Raw genomic sequence first — 17,402 nt, 5'->3', positions numbered from 1 at the left:
GCACACAGGCTGATCTGCAGCCACTGTGACAATGGACATGCCTTAGGACAGGGGACACAGCCGACTTAAACTACAATACACAGCAGAGCACGAGAAGAGTAGGCAAAGGACACGCAATGAGATAACTGCAGTCTTTTCCTCTAGACCCTTCCCAGAGCCCACTTCACACTTTTGAATTTACTGGCCTCCTGAAAATGAAGAGCTAGCACCATGTTCAGCCTGGATTGAGAATTCACAGAAAGTCTTGACTTTGGCTTCAGAAATGGTCTTGGTGGACCCCGGAAAAAAATGAGTGATTTGGGATGAACTATGTCCATTCACGTGTTATTCACACTGATAACCATGTTAGACAGGATTAGGTGTCTCAGTAACACCCAATTCTAGAAGTCAAAGGACAGAACCTGCCCCACACACGACCTCATCTCAGTCAAACTTGACATGTTTAAGGATACTCAAGAAGTTACTGACAGATAAGACTTTGCCCAAGTAGAATCTGAAATATCAGATTGAGTCTCCCCCTTTGTGGGTGTCAGTTCTCCCTTCCTTATATAAGGAGATGCCTGTCATTCAGAAGTCACCTGGTTACCTCTGTCTCCCTGTACAAGGTGATCTAGGGGAAAGCATTCTAAGGCTTATTCACAGGTACAGAGGATGCACCCTGACTTCTTAGATCTCAGCCATGTGCTTTCAGAAGGCTGGAGATAACTGTTACTGTCACAATCACTTAGGGAGTATAGGCATGCCCAGGTCACTTGCTTGATGCTTCAGACTCTCATGTTAATGGAGAAGCCCTTTTCAGGCTCAGAACATAGTCACCAGGTTCACAAAGCCATTCTCACTCACTAATAGCCCAGGACATCCAGAGCTAACAAGAAATTGAAGTCTCAGCTGGACTGTGGTGGCACATTCCTTTAATTCCAGCACTCAGCGAGGCAGAGGCAGATGTATCTCTATGAGTTTGAGTCCAGCCTGATTTGCATAGTGAGTTCCAGAATAACCTGAGATACACAGAGAAACATTGTCTCAAAAAAAACAAACAAAAACAACCCCCACAAAAACCAAATCAAACCAAAACAAAAACAAACAAACATAAGAAATCTCAGTCTCTTCCCAGTCTCTCACCCACTGGCTCTAATAGCTTTAAAGCTGAACTGGAGACCAGGGTATCATTCATAACTGGGAAGTCAGAAACCTTAGGAGTCAATGGAAGAGAGAATTACTTGATGCCTCAGCCCTGCTAATGGCTGTTATCTAAAGCATAAGAACCTCAGGCTTTTCCAGAGCACTCTCCTTTTCCTATTATTATTGGCACACTACCTAAAGGACTCCACTGGGGGCAAAGTGCAGTGCTAGTATTGAAATCTAACTAATTCCACTGTGCCTCCTTCCCCACTCAGAGTGAATGCAGAGGTTCTCCAACACAAAGGCTACAGCCTTGCCAATTCCTGAATCTGTCAATTTAACTATCATAAATCCTTGATGTAGGTTCAAGATTGACCTATTGTGTCCCAGAAATTCTTAATTCCTGAGCCCTAGCCCTGGAAGGGTCAAGGCCATCACATTCAGAAAGCATCCTAGTCCATTCCCTGAACTCACTGCGTCTTCCCCAGGACAATTTATTTCTCCATGTTTTCCAGTGAGACCTAGGGCCTGCTTCCTTCTGCCTCACTCTGCTCTCTCCATGCTTTCCATTGTCTCTCACAAGTAGTCTCCTCAGTCTAGACAACATGTCTATAAGTGAATCTTATAGCCACTGAACGAATGTCCTGAGGGCAGTTGGTGTTGCTACAACACAAGTAACATCACAGGATTCCAAGAGCTCTCCAGGATACAGTAGAATTTCCAGAGATGGGCTGCTGATGTCACGGGCATAGCTTTTGCCTTCTTGGTAATTATTTCTCCCTTAACTGAGCAGAAGCTGAGTTTCAATTCCATGAGTCTCTCCTGTGACACAGGGAAAGCCATTCAGCACTTCCTTTTTCCAACACTAAGGATTTCTTTGCTTCATTAGAATCTTTTCACTGCTTTACCCATGGAGAGTTGAATTGGCTTATTAAGCACTGACCAAGAATGTCCCTTCCCCTACTGAACATCCATGCCCAATAATATAAGAAATAAAGCATGCCAAAAAATTAAGTCAGAATGATGTGGAAGAGGAGAGTTGAGTCCTCTGAAGTGAAAAAGCACCTGGGGAAGACTAAGGTTATGGGAAAGTGACTATTGATAGTTTGTAAGTGAGCTGAGACTGCTATGAGCCCCAAACTGCTCTAGACTGCTCTCTCTCAATGCCTGTGTACTAGTCAGGGCTCTCTAGAGTAACAGAAATTATAAGATGGATCTCTCCATATATTGAAAGGTGATTTGTTTGAATGGCTTTCTGGTTGTACTCTAGCTAATCCAACAATGACTGGCTATTAATCGAAAGTCCTAGAATCAAGTACTTGCTCACTACACAAAGCTGATGTCTCAGCTGGTCTGTAGTATATGCTGGAATATTTTTTCTTTTTTTTTAAATTTATTTATTTATTTTTCTTTTGAAAGTAATTTTATTAAATTATAAAAGTTTCCATTTACGACCCTCTTCCCAACGCCCTCCCACTCCCCCCCTCCCTCTCCTCCTCCCACTTTGTCCCTAAGGGCATTCAGGGTTTCCTGCCCTGTGGGAAGTTCAAGCTCCTCCCCCATCCCTCCAGGTCCAGGAAGGTGAGCATCCAAACAGACTGGATCCCAAAAATCCAGTATATGCAGAGGAAACTAGTCCCAGTGTCATTGTCAATGGCTTCTCAGAAAGACTCCAGGCCAGCCACATTCAGAGAATCCAGCCACATTCAGAGAATCTGGTTGGATCACGTGCTCGTTCAGTCGCAGTCCAACTGGCCTTGGTAAACTCTCATTAGATCTGACCCCTTGTATCAGTGGGTGATAGCATCCCTCGCAGTCCTTCGTCATTTTCTTCCTCCTTCTGCTCCTCATTTGGATCTTGGGGGGCTTAGTCCGGTGCTCCAATGTGGGTCTCCGTCTGTATCGCCATCCCTCGCCAGATGAAGGATCTATGGTGATAAGCAAAATATTCATCAGTATGGTTATGGGCCAAGGCCGGTTCAGGCACCCTCTCCTCTGTGCAGAGAACAATCTGGGGAGCTCTCCTTGGACCTGGGATCCCATATATAATCAAGTTTCCTGTAAACTCTAAAATGACTCCCATAGTTGAAATATATTCTTCCCTGATCCCATATTCATCCTTCCTCCCTTGCCCCCATCCCGGTCAACCAAGCTTTCCCATTCCTCCCCTACTTTCTTCTCTCTAACCCTCTCCCCTTCCAACAACCCTCCCACCCCACCCCCATGCACCCAAGGTTACCTGAGACTCTTGACTATTTCCTACCTCCTGGCGGATAGCTAAATAATCTTCATCAGGTTCGTCTTCATATTTATCTTCTCTAAAATCACGAATAATAGGCTCAAAGACCTTTAATTATGGTTAGAATCCACTTATGAGTGAATACATACCGTGTTCCTCTTTTTGGGTCTGGCTTACCTCACTCAGTAAAGCGTTTTCTATGTACATCCATTTGCATGCAAAATTCAAGATGTCATTATTTTTTACCGCTGAGTAAAACTCTAATGTGTATATGTTCCACACCTTTTTTAACCATTCTTCTATTGAGGAGCACCTAGGCTGTTTCCAGGTTCTGGCTATTACAAATAGTGCTGCTATGAACATAGTTGAACAAACGCTTTTGTAGTATGTTCGGGAATCTCTAGGGTATATTCCCAAGAGAGGAATTGCTGGGTCCTGAGGGAGGTTGACTCCCAGTTTCCTGAGAAACCGCCACACTGATTTCCACAGTGGCTGCACAAGTTTGCATTCCCACCAACAATGGATGAGTGTTCCCCTCATTCCACATCCTCTCCAACATAGGTTATCATTGGTGTTTTTCACTTTAGCTATTCAGAGAAGTGTAAGATGGTATCTCAAAGTGGTTTTGATTTGCATTTCCCTGATCGCTAAGGAGGTTGAGCATGACCTTAAGTGTCTTCTGGCCATTCGAAGTTCATCTGTTGTAAATTCTCTGTTCAGATCAGTACCCCATTTTTAATTGGGTTAATTAGAGTTTTAGTGTCTAGTTTCTTGAGTTCTTTGTATATTCTGGAGATCAGACCTTTGTCTGATGAGGGGTTGGTGAAGATCTTCTCCCAGTCAGAAGGCAGCCTTTTTGTCTTACTGACAGTGTCCTTTGCTTTACAGAAGCTTCTCAGTTTCAGCAGGTCCCATTTATTCATTGTTTCTCTTATTATCTGTGCTACTGGGGTCCTACTTAGGAAGAGGCCTCCTGTGCCTATATCTTGTAGACTACTTCCCACTTTCTCTTCTATCAGGTTCAAAGTGGACAGATTGATGTTGATGTCTTTAATCCATTTGGACTTGAGTTTTGTGCATGGTGATAGAAATGGATCTATTTTCATTCTTCTACAGGTTGACCTCCAGCTATGCCAGCACCATTTGTTAAAGACGCTTTCCTTCTTCCATTGTATACCTTTAGCTCCCTTGTCAAAAATTAGGTGTTCATAGGTTTGAGGGTTAGTATCTGGGTCTTCTATTCGATTCCATAGGTCGACTTCTCTGTTCTTATGCCAATACCAAGCTGTTTTCAACACTGTTGCTCTGTAATAGAGTTTGAAGTCAGGGATAGTAATGCCTCCAGAAGTTCCTTTATTGTATAAGATTGTTTTGGCTATCCTGGGTTTTTTGTTTTTCCATATAAACTTGATTATTGTTCTCTCAAGGTCTGTGAAGAAGTTTGATGGGATTTTGATGGGGATTGCATTGAATCTATAGATTGCTTTTGGTAGAATTGCCATTTTTACTATGTTGATTCTCCCAATCCAAGAGCAGGGGAGGTCTTTCCATTTTCTGGTATCCTCCTCAATTTCTCTTTTCAAAGGCTTAAAGTTCTTGTCAAATAGGTCTTTCACATCCTTGGTTAGAGTAACCCCAAGATATTTTATGCTGTTTGTGGCTATCGTGAAAGGTGATGTTTCTCTGATTTCCCTCTCCGTTTCTTTATACTTTGTGTATAGGAGTGCCACTGATTTTTTGGAGTTGACCTTGTATCCTGCCACGTTACTAAAGGTGTTTATCAGCTGTAGGAGTTCTTTGGTAGAGTTTTTGGGATCACTTATGTACACTACCATATCGTCAGCAAATAACGAAAGTTTAACTTCATCCTTTCCAATTCGAATCCCCTTGATCTCCTTATGTTGTCTTATTGCTATTGCTAGAACTTCAAGCACTATATTGAAGAGGTATGGAGAGAGTGGACAGCCTTGTCTTGTTCCTGATTTTAGTGGAAAGGCTTTGAGTTTCTCTCCATTCAATTTGATGTTAGCTGTCGGCTTGCTGTATATTGCTTTTATTATATTTAGGTATGATCCTTGTATCCCCAGTCTCTCCAACACCTTTATCATAAATGGGTGTTGAATTTTGTCAAATGCTTTTTCAGCATCCAATGAAATGATCATATGGTTTTTTTCTTTCAGTTTATTTATATGATGGATTACATTGATAGATTTGCGTATGTTGAACCATCCCTGCATCTCTGGGATGAAGCCTACTTGATCATAATGGATGATTTTTCTAATGTGTTCTTGGATTCGGTTTGCCAGTATTTTATTGAGAATTTTCGCGTCGATGTTCATGAGTGAGATTGGCCTGTAATTCTCTTTCTTGGTTGTGTCTTTGTGTGGTTTTGGTATTAGGGTGACTGTAGCTTCATAAAAGGAGTTTGGCAGTGACTTTTCTTTTTCTATATTGTGGAATACATTAAGGAGTATAGGTATTAGCTCTTCCTGGAAGTTGTGGTAGAATTCTGCATTGAAACCATCTGGTCCTGGGCTTTTTTTGGTAGGGAGATTTTTGATAACAGCTTCTAGTTCTTCACGACTAACAGGTCTATTTAGATTGTTCACCTGGTCTTGGTTCAACTTTGGTATATGGTACTTATCTAAAAAAATGTCCATTTCTTGTACATTTTCCAACTTTGTGGCATATAAACTTTCGTAGTAAGATCTAATGATTCTCTGAATTTCCTCTGTGTCTGTGGTTATGTCCCCCTTTTCATTTCTGATCCTATTAATTTGCAAGTTCTCTCTCTGCCGTTTGATTAGTTTGGATAGGGGTTTGTCAATCTTGTTAATTTTCTCCAAGAACCAGCTTTTTGCTTCATTGATTCTTTGAATTGTTTTCTGTGTTTCTATTTTGTTGATTTCAGCCCTCAGTTTGATTATTTCCAGTCTTCTACTCCTCCTGGGTAAATCAGCTTCTTTTTTTTCTAGAGCTTTCAAGTGTGTTGTTAAGTCTCCAATGTGTGCTTTCTCCGTTTTCTTTAGGTGGGCACTTAGGGCTATGAACTTCCTCTTAGCACTGCTTTCATTGTGTCCCATAGGTTTGAATACGTTGTGTCTTTGTTTTCATTATATTCAAGGAAGACTTTAATTTCTTTCTTTATTTCTTCCTTGACCCAGGGGTGATTTAGTAGTTGACTGTTCAACTTCCATGAGTTTGTTGGCTTCCTGGGGGTACCATTGTTGTTGAATTCTAATTTTAATCCATGGTGATCTGACAAGACACAGGTGGTTACTAATATTTTTTTTTATCTGTGGAAGTTTGCTTTGTTACCAAGTATGTGGTCAACTTTCGAGAAGGTTCCATGAACTGCAGAGAAGAAGGTATACTCTTTCCTATTTGGGTGGAGTGTTCTATAGATGTCTGTTAAGTCCATTTGATTCAATACCTCCAATAAATCTCTTATTTCTCTGTTAGGTTTCTGTCTGATTGGCCTGTCCATTGGTGAGAGAGGTGGGTTGAAGTCTCCTACTATTAGTGTGTGTGGTTTGATGACTGCCTTGAGTTCTAGAAGAGTTTCTTTTACATATGTGGGTGCCTTTATATTAGGGGCATAGATATTCAAGATTGAGACTTCTTCCTGATGAATTGTTCCTGTTATGAGTATGAAATGTCCATCTCCATCTCTTCTGATTGATTTTAGTTTGAAGTCGATTTTGTTAGATATTAGAATGGCCACACCCGCTTGTTTCTTAGGTCCATTTGCTTGGAAAACCTTTTCCCAACCCTTTACTCTGAGTAGGTGTCTGTCTTTGTGGTGAGGTGCGTTTCTTGTAGACAGCAGAATGTTGGATCCTGTTTTTGTATCCAATCTCTAAGTCTGTGCCTCTTTATAGGTGAGTTGAGACCATTGATATTAAGTGATATTAATGACCAGTGATCGATGACTCCGGTCATTTTTTTGGGTAGTAGAGTGTATGTGTTTTCCTTCTTTGCGTTGTGCTTGTGAAGGGTCGCCAGATGTCTGAGTTAATGTAGGCAGTGTTGGGAATGTTGGATTCCTGGGTTGTGATTTTCCTTCTAGTATTCTCTGTAAGGCTGGATTAGTAGCTACATATTGTTTAAATTTGTTTTTATCCTGGAATATTTTGTTTTCTCCGTTGATAGTGAACACTAGCTTGGCTGGGTAAAGTAGTCTGGGCTTGCATCCATTGTCTCTTAGTTTCTGCAGTACCTCTATCCAGGACCTTCTGGCTTTCATGGTTTCCATCGAGAAGTCTGGTGTAAGTCTGATAGGTTTACCTTTATAAGTTACTTGACCTTTTTCCTTTGCAGCTCTCAATATCCTTTCTTTAGTCTGAATGCTTTGTGTTTTGATTATTATATGACGAAGGGATGTTTTTTTCTGATCCAGTCTATTCGGTGTTCTGTATGCTTCTTGAACCTTCATAGGAATATTGTTCTTTAGGATGGGAAAGTTTTCTTCTATAATTTTGTTGAGTATATTTTCTGGACCTTTGAAATGCAATTCTTCTCCTTCTTCTACTCCTATTATTCTTAGATTTGGTTTTTTTTATTGTGTCCCACAGTTCCTGAATGTTTTGTGATGAGAATTTGTTGGATTTGCTGTTTTCTTTGGTCAGAGTGTTTAATTTCTCTATGGTGTCCTCAGAGTCTGAGATTCTTTCTTCTATCTCTTGTATTCTATTGGTTAAGCTTGTTTCTGAAGTCTCTGTTCGTTTACCCAGATTTTCCATAGCCAGCCAGCCCTCGGTTTGTGATTTCTTCATTGACTCCATTTCAGTTTTCAAATCTTGAACTGTTTCTATTACCTGTTTGATTGTTTTTTCTTGGTTTCCCAGAATTTCATTTACGGATTTACTCATTTCTTCAAACTTTTTGGTATATTTCTCTTCCATTTCTTTACTCATTTCCTCAATTTTTTTGTTATACTTATCTTCCATTTCTTTACTGCAGATTTTCACCTCCTGTTTAAGTTCCTCTATTATTTTCATAAAGAAGCGCTTAGAGTCGATTTCTTCTATTTCTTCTGGAGTAGGGTGTTCAATTCTTCTAGTTTTGAGCTCCCTGGATTCTGGCGATGTCATGTTGCCTTTCAGGTTGTTGGAGGAATTCTTGCATTGGCGCCTGCCCATCTCCTCCACTCTGAATGAAACTCCTCAGCACTTTCTGGATAGAACTCCTCAGGACTCTCTGGGTAGGACTTCACAGCACTCTCTGGATAGAGCTCCTCAGCCCTCTCTGGGAAGAACTCCTCAGCAGTGCAACAGGGCTAGCTGGTCTTCCCAGGACCCGGGAGACAAATGGCCCACAGCAGTGGGGGGGAGGGGAGGGGTCCCTTGGAACACCGAACCCTGCTGCAGAAGCTGGGGGGGGGGGGTGTCCTGCTGCAGAAGCAGGAGCTGATGAAGACATGCTCCATCACTCCCAGTCCACGCAGGCCTTGGTGAGCTTCCATTAGATCAGTCCCACTCTCAGTCGATGGACACACCCCTTGTGGTCCTGACTTCCTTACTCACGTCCTCCCTCCTTCTGCTCCTCGCTTGGACCTTGGGAGCTCAGTCCAGTGCTCCAGTGTGGGTCTCTGACTCTATCTTCATCCATCGCCAGATGAAGGTTCTATGGTGATAGGCAAGATATTCATCAGTGTGGTCATAGGACAAGGCCAGTTCAGGCAACCTCTCCTCTGCTTCCCAAGCAACAATCTGTTGACCTCTACTTGGACCTGGGGACCCCACTAGAGTCAAGTCTCTTGCAAACCTTAAAATGCCTCCCTTAATTAAGATATTTACTTCCCTGCTCCCATATCCACCCTTCCTCCATCCTGCCCATCCCATTCCCCCAAGTTCTCCTGAATCCTCCCCTTCTCCTTTCACTCTACCCATCTACCCTTACATCCATACCCCAAACCCCCGTTTTGGGTATGTTTCACCCAAGTTTTGCCTGAAAATCTTGTCTATTTCTAATATCGAGGAGGATAACTATATGATTTTTATTCAGGTTCACCTTCTTATTTAGCTTCTCTAGGATAACGAATTATAGGCTCAATGTCCTTTAGTTATGGCTAGAATCCACTTATGAATGAGTACATACCATATTCCTCTTTTTGGGTCTGGGTTACCTACTCAGTTAAGCGTTTTCTATTTCCATCCATTTGCAATGACAATTCAAGATGTCATTGCTTTTTACCTCTGAGTAAAACTCTAATGTGTATATGTTCCACACCTTCTTTAAACATTCTTCTATTGAGGGGCACCTAGGTTGTTTCCAGGTCCTGGTTATTACCAATAGTGCAGCTATGAACATAGTTGAACAAATGTTTTTGTAGTAAGATAGGGCATCTCTTGGGAATATTCCCAAGAGTGGAATTGCTGGGTCCTGAGGTAGGCTGAATCCCAGTTTCCTGAGAAACTGCCACACTGATTTCCAAAGTGACTGCACAAGTTTGCATTCCCACCAAAAATGAATGAGTGTACTTCTTACTTCACATCCTCTCCAGCATAGGCTATCACTGGTGTTTTTGATTTTAGCTATTCTGACAAGTGTAAGATGGTATCTCAGAGTTGTTTTGATTTGCATTTCCCTGATCACTAAGGAGGTTGAGCATGACCTTAAGTGTCATTTGGCCATCTGAACTTCTTCTTTTGAGAATTCTCTGTTCAGTTTTTAATTGGGTTAATTAGAGTTTTAGTGTCTAGTTTCTTGAGTTCTTTGTATATTTTGGAGATCAGACCTTTGTCTGATGAGGGGTTAGTGAAGATCTTCTCCCAATCACAAGGTAGCCTTTTTGTCTCACTGACAGTGTCCTTTGCTTTACAGAAGCTTCTCATTTTCAGGAAGTCCCATATATTCATTGTTGCTCTTTTTTTCTGTGCTACTAGGGTTCTACCTAGGAAGTGGTCTCCTGTGCCAATGTCTTGTAGACTACTTCCCACTTTCTCTTCTATCAGGTTCAATGTGGTCAGATTAATATTGAGGTCTTTTATCCATTTGGACTTGAGTTTTGTGCATGGTGATAGATATGGATCTACTTTCATTCTTCTACAGGTTGACTTCCAGTTATGCCAGCACCATTTGATAAAGATTCTTTCTTTCTTCCACTGTATACATTTAGCTCCTTTGTCTAAAATCAGGTATTCATTGGTTTATGGGTTAATATCCTGTTCTTCTATGTGTTTCCTGTTTTTATGCCAATACCAAGCTGTTTTCATTACTGTAGCTCTGTAATAGGTTGGAAGTCAGGGATAGTAATGCCTCCAGAAGTTCCTTTCTTGTATAAGATTGTTTTGGCTATCCTGGCTAATATTTTTGTTTTTTCAAATAAAGTTTATTATTGTTCTCTCAGGTCTGTGAAGAATTTTGATGGGATTTTGATGAGGATTTCATTGAATCTATAGATTGCTTTTAGTAGAATTGCCATTTTTACTATGTTGATCCTCCCAATCCAAGAGCAAGGGAGATCCTTCAATTTTCTGGTATCCTCCTCAATTTCTTTCTTCAAGTACTTAAAGTTCTTGTCAAATAGATTTGGTTTTGGTTTTGGTTTTGGTTTTGGTTTCAGGGTAACTGTAGCTTCATAAAAAGAATTTGGCAACGACTTCAACACACCTATCTCACCAATGGGCAGGTCAATCAAACAGAAAGCTAACAGAGAAATAAGAGAATTATTGGAGGTATTGAGTCAAATGGACTTAACAGACATCTATAGAACGTTCCACCCAAATAGGAAAGAATATACCTTCTTCTCTGCAGTTCATGGAACCTTCTCGAAAATTGATCACATACTGGGTAACAAAGCAAACTTCCACAGATACAGAAAAATATTAGTAACCACCTGTGTCTTGCCAGACCACCATGGATTAAAGTTAGAATTCAACAACAATGCTATCCCCAGGAAGCCAACAAATTCATGGAAGTTGAACAGTCAACTACTGAATCACCCCTGGGTCAAGGAAGAAATAAAGAAAGAAATTAAAGTCTTCCTTGAATTTAATGAAAATAAAGACACAACATACTCAAACCTATGGGACACTATGAAAGCAGTGCTAAGAGGAAAGTTCATAGCACTAAGTGCCCAATTAAAGAAAATGGAGAAAGCACACATTGGAGACTTAACAGCACACTTGAAAGCTCTAGAAAAAAAAGAAGCTGATTCACCGAGGAGGAGTAGAAGACTGGAAATACTCAAACTGAGGGCTGAAATCAACAAAATAGAAACACAGAAAACAATTCAAAGAATCAAAAAGCTGGTTCTTGGAGAAAATCAACAAGATCGACAAGCCCCTATCCAAATTAATCAAATGGCAGAGAGAGAACATGCAAATTAATAAGATCAGAAATGAAAAGGGGGACATAACCACAGACGCAGAGGAAATTCAGAGAATCATTAGATCTTACTATGAAAATTTATATGCCACAAAGTTGGAAAATGTACAAGAAATGGACATTTTTTTAGATAAGTACCATATACCAAAGTTGAACCAAGACCAGGTGAACAATCTAAACAGACCTGTCAGTCGTGAAGAATTAGAAGCTGTTATTAAAAATCTCCCTACCAAAAAAAGCCCAGGACCAGATGGTTTCAATGCAGAATTCTTCTACAACTTCCAGGAAGAGCTAATACCTATACTCATTAATGTATTTCACAATATAGAAACAGAAGAATCATTGCCAAACTCTTTTTATGAGGCTACAGTTACCCTGGTACCAAAACCACACAAAGACACAACCAAGAAAGAGAATTACAGACCAATCTCACTCATGAACATTGACGCAAAAATACTCAATAAAATACTGGCAAACCGAATCCAAGAACACATTAGAAAAATTATCCATTATGATCAAGTGGGCTTCATCCCAGAGATGCATGGCTGGTTCAACATATGCAAATCTATCAATGTAATCCATCATATAAATAAACTGAAAGAAAAAAACCATATGATCATTTCATTGGATGCTGAAAAAGCATTTGACAAAATTCAACACCCATTTATGATAAAGGTGTTGAAGAGACTGGGGATAATATTATATAAAAATAATATTATATTTAATATTATATTAAATATAATAAAAGCAATATACAGCAAGCTGACAGCTAACATCAAATTGAATGGAGAGAAACTCAAAGCCTTTCCTCTAAAATCAGGAACACGACAAGGCTGTCCACTCTCTCCATACCTCTTCAATATAGTGCTTGAAGTTCTAGCAATAGCAATAAGACAACATAAGGGGATCAAGGGGATACAAATTGGAAAGGATGAAGATAAACTTTCGTTATTCATACGATATGATAGTGTACATAAGCGACCCCAAAAACTCTACCAAAAAACTCCTACAGTTGATAAACACCTTTAGTAATGTGGAAGGATACAAGATCAACTCCAAAAAATCAGTAGCCCTCCTATACACAAAGGATAAATAAGCAGAGAGGGAAATCAGAGAAACATCACCTTTCATAATAGCCACAAATAGCATAATGTATCTTGGGGTAACTCTAACCAAGGAAGTGAATAGACTAAATTTAGTAGGCACTTAGTAGCCTAAGTCTGAGAAAACTGACAGCTTTCCTATAGTTACAATGGTCCAGTCCTTGAGAATGGTTTGGATAAGCAGAGATTCTGAGAGATTTTTTGGTTTTATAGGATGATAATGTAGAACTGGCAATCAAATGTTAGGGAAACAGTGAGATGTGGATACGGCCCTTTCACATTTCACTGGTAATGGGGCTTCCAAAGAGAGCCTCAGTTCACAAACGCTGAGACAGTAATAATATATTTAACCAAGATTAATGAAATTCTCCCCGTCGTGAATAGGCAGCATATCAAATACCACACAGATCCTTTAGAATGCAGAAGTCTTGCTAATAACATTTAGCAAGTCAGGTCAGGTTTCAAAAGAAAATGCAGACTTGAAATGATAAGACTATGCCAAAAATGAAAGATAAATATGTCAATGATTATATAGGAAGGTCAGCCTCTTTCTTGATTGTTAAGGATTAAGGCTACTTAGCAAGGCATGATGTCTGACTACCAGAACTACAAAGGCAAAGTAGGAATACCACAAGTCTGAGATTACCCTGGGTCACATAGAGTGAGTTCCAACCCAGCCTCGGCAATAGTAACAGATTTTATCTTAAAAATTCCACGCAATCAAACAGGTTGAGCACCACCACCACCAAACAAAAACCAACCAACCAAACAACAAACACAGAAACAAGAAATAAAGAGAAAAGAAAAAAATTAAGACTTTTCAAAATCTGGATGGGCTAGAGACCCATGGAAGACACTTGCAAAAGGATGCACTTTGTATACTGAAATGAAAGTGCGGTTTCTCCTTTTCTCCATATAACAGAGTTGTGTATGGTTTCCAGAGCACACAGGATGCTTGGGTTACTGCAATTCTCTCTCATCACGCCACATGAAGTAAAGCTCCCTGAAGCCTTCCTGGGATGTCCTTGTAAGGCAGTACAGGGATTGTGGAACCACCAATTCTGAGCAGTGATGAGACACACAATACATACTTAACTCTACAAGCTAAGTTTAAAAATTCCCCTCCCCCTTTCAAGAAAAGGGGTTTACTTTGTTTCACAGTTTGACAGTAGAATATGTTATGGTGTAGAAGGCATGGAGGGAGAGTATGAGGCAATTGGCAACAGTAAATCTGCAGATAGGATGCCACGAGAAATGAAGTATGGCATTCAGGTAGCTTTCTCCTTTTTTATTCAGCCAGTGACCCAAGAACACAGGCTGCTATCACACACACTTAAGGTGGCTCTCCCTTCTCAGTTACAACTCCCTGTCAACACTCTCATTAGTTCTAGAGGATGTTTTTTTCTATTTCATGAAATAATTTTATTGTAATTTTTTACACATGTCTTGGGTATCACTTTCTGCCAAAGTTTACCAAAGTTTCAGAGCCTTTCTTTGCTAGAAAAGACAGTTGGACATACTGCTTTTTGAATCTGAGTATATTGAGATCAGGTTTCTTTGTGGGTTTTTTTGATAATTTTTTTGTAGTGAACAATAAAATTTACATGGATTACCACAATTAATAATAATCATGTATATTCACATGTTCATCCAATGCAGCAGGCAGAAAGGAGAGACACCAATTCTTCTGTTCTTGTGCTCTCCTATCTAACTTACCTAACCTAAGGCATCTCTACAGTGTTGCCCAGTAGAGGTGCCAGATTCACAATCAAGTTGCTACAGTTGGTGAGAGTCTGTTTAGGTTTTCTGTTCTTATGTCCCACAGGCCAATTCTCACATTAGTTAAAGTGGCTTACACTTAGGTAGGGTAGGCACCTTTTTCTCATCCTTGCCAACACAAGGTAGACGAAACAGGGTAGAATTGTATTTTCTGCTCTCACACCCTCAGAGACAGCACACCTGCACTGTTGTTAACAGGGTCAGCTTTACTGTGCAGCTCAGCCCAGTTTCAGGACCCACTCTGCTGAGTGATGCAGACTGTGAAGGGTAGAGATAACTCTGTTTTTTCCCATCCTGTTTCGGTGATAACAGGAGCCAATATGCCAACATAGACCAAGGTTGTGGTAGGACAATGGATCCCAACATGGTCTTTGACATCAGCTATGCCTGGAGGAAACCAGGGACTCCAGTGGTAGCGCTGACCACTCAGATCTGTATGGCCCCAGCAGAAGCACAGCCCTTAGAAACTAACATGGTTCGAAGTGGCGGCCCTGACTCCTACCTACTTATACATGGCCCTTGGCAGCACCACAGGTCATTGAAATGAATATAGATTCTGGCTGTTTGCAACATGGCCCCAGACATGGTCCTAGGCTGCAGCCCAGGCCTGAATTTTACCATGGCCATGGCTAGAAGAGCACATCACTGAGTTCAGTGTGAAGCTAGCAGCACCATGTCCCCAGGTTTTGGTTCAGATTGCAGGCATCTGTCCTAGACGTGATGGCAACAGAAGGCTGAGACTTCAACAAAGACACTTGTGGCAGAAGGGTCATGGATTCAGACATATCCCGCAGCAAGAGACCCTGCCCAGCTGTTGTTATTGTTCTAGATGGTAACACAGGCTTTGAAAACACACCAACTCCCTGTTGGGGCATGTCCATTTCCAGTTGTGTGTTTACAGGAAGTGGCCCAGACAGCAGGTTGCTGCAAGGCCCTCACTGGTAAGAGTAGTCTTGGACATCAAAACAGATTCCCACGTCAGTGTCAGGACCATGGACAGGACATGGCTCTGGGCAGCATCCCATGCAATGACATCATCATGACCCCAGGTGGCAAACAGACCATTGATTTCTTTCATGCTCGCTTAGTAAATGTTTTCATTTCCCGAGAGCCTTTAGAGTATACTGTTGTGTTTCTCATTAATTTAGTGCTCATGATCATTTCGTGGAATGTGTACGCAGAATGCTATTTTAGGGATAGCTACATATATGATGACAAGGATACAGGATGAATACTTTTTTTCATCATGCAATGGACATCCATGGAATTGGCAACACTATCCACATTCAAAGCCCTTTGTAGCCCTGGCAGGTTGGAAAATCACTATTTAGCCCAATCAGGGCACACAAGAGTTGTGGTCTTACAGAAGATTCTGAGGCTAATGTAGTGAGACACCACACCTGACCAAAGAAATTTGCTCTAAGAAAGAGGGTGACAGTCAATATTTATTAAAAATCCAAACAATTTGCTCAATAGGTGCTTAAAGGAAGCAGTCAATATAAACAGTGAAAAATACTAGAATAACAATACCCAAAATTAACAATTTAATATTCAAATATGAAAACATAACAAAGAAAAGAAAAATGTAAATAAAACCCAACAAGAACCCAAATCAGAAAAACTCAGCTAGCAGCATTCTCTTGCTGCAGATTTAGCAACAAAGACCTACAGCCTGCGGCTGGCCATGGAAACATGGTAGCAGGCAGTGACTCATTGTAAAAAGCCTTTTCAAATTATTATGGCTGGGCATCAGTAGGGCTTTGCAGACCAAGCCCTCACCAACACTAAGTTTGAGACATTCTGAGGGCATTCTTTGTGGACCTACAGTAAGCTCTTGATAAATTATCACCCACAGCCAATCCTGCAATGTCTTGACCACTATTTGATTTTTTCAGTCACCAGACACTTGTGCTTACTAGAGACCCAACAAATCTGTGGGCAGCATCTGAGTGCCCAAGGACATCAAGTATGCCCCAGATGTCTTCTATAAATCCTTCCTCAGGACTGGTCACTTCAGTGCAGGCTGTGAAGCTAAAGAAAATCCTTTCCACCATCTCTACAGTCCATGTTGTTGTGACCGTCACAGAGGCCACTATATGTTGACTGTCAGGGTCTAATTGAGCTTGTCTAAAGTTTTCTGTATTTGAAGCTCATTGTTGATGCTTTCTTTTCTTCAGTAGTACTGGTGTCAACAGAGCTATGGATTTGATTGAAGTTGGATCACCTGGGTATCAGCTGGTATTTGCCTCACTAGTGAATTCCTGGCTATGACGGGGTGTTTTCTGAGGAAGCCTTGATCCCAGGGTGTGGAATGCCAAGTGTTCAAGCATCTGTAATTCCTTTAGCCTCCTCACCTCTCTCAAGATCTGCTGTGTGAGAAGGAAAGGCAGTCAGACCAGTAGGTAGTCTGACTGGGCCACAGGCTAGAAAACAGTCAGGGCTATTTACACTGGAAGCCAAGGTCAAGAGTCCTCAGTCCCCTACCAATGCCATGTTTGATGGGGTGGGACGCTTTGGTGGCTCATTTGCCTTTATGACTTAGTCCTCTTGCTGCAACCGCTCTGTCGAGAGGAGGCTCTCATCCTGTGCTGTGGCCTGTTCTAACTCAGATTGGAGATTTTCTGACCTAAAGAAGGAATAGGGAATAGGACTGGTGGGGACTCGATATGATAACTTTTGAGCCAGAACAAGCACTGTGCAGCCAGACAATCAAACATGACCTTTTAGCTGAGGTTATTCCTTGCATTCTGTGAGGGAGATGGTTCAGAGTGCACCTGACTCTGGATTTTTTCCCTCAGCTTTTAAATATACCACAGATGAACTGAGAA

The sequence above is a fragment of the Myodes glareolus genome, chromosome 12, assembly GCF_982192425.1.
Source record: "Myodes glareolus chromosome 12, mMyoGla1.1, whole genome shotgun sequence".
Taxonomy (NCBI): domain Eukaryota; kingdom Metazoa; phylum Chordata; class Mammalia; order Rodentia; family Cricetidae; genus Myodes; species Myodes glareolus.
This window is presented reverse-complemented; position numbering follows the sequence as displayed.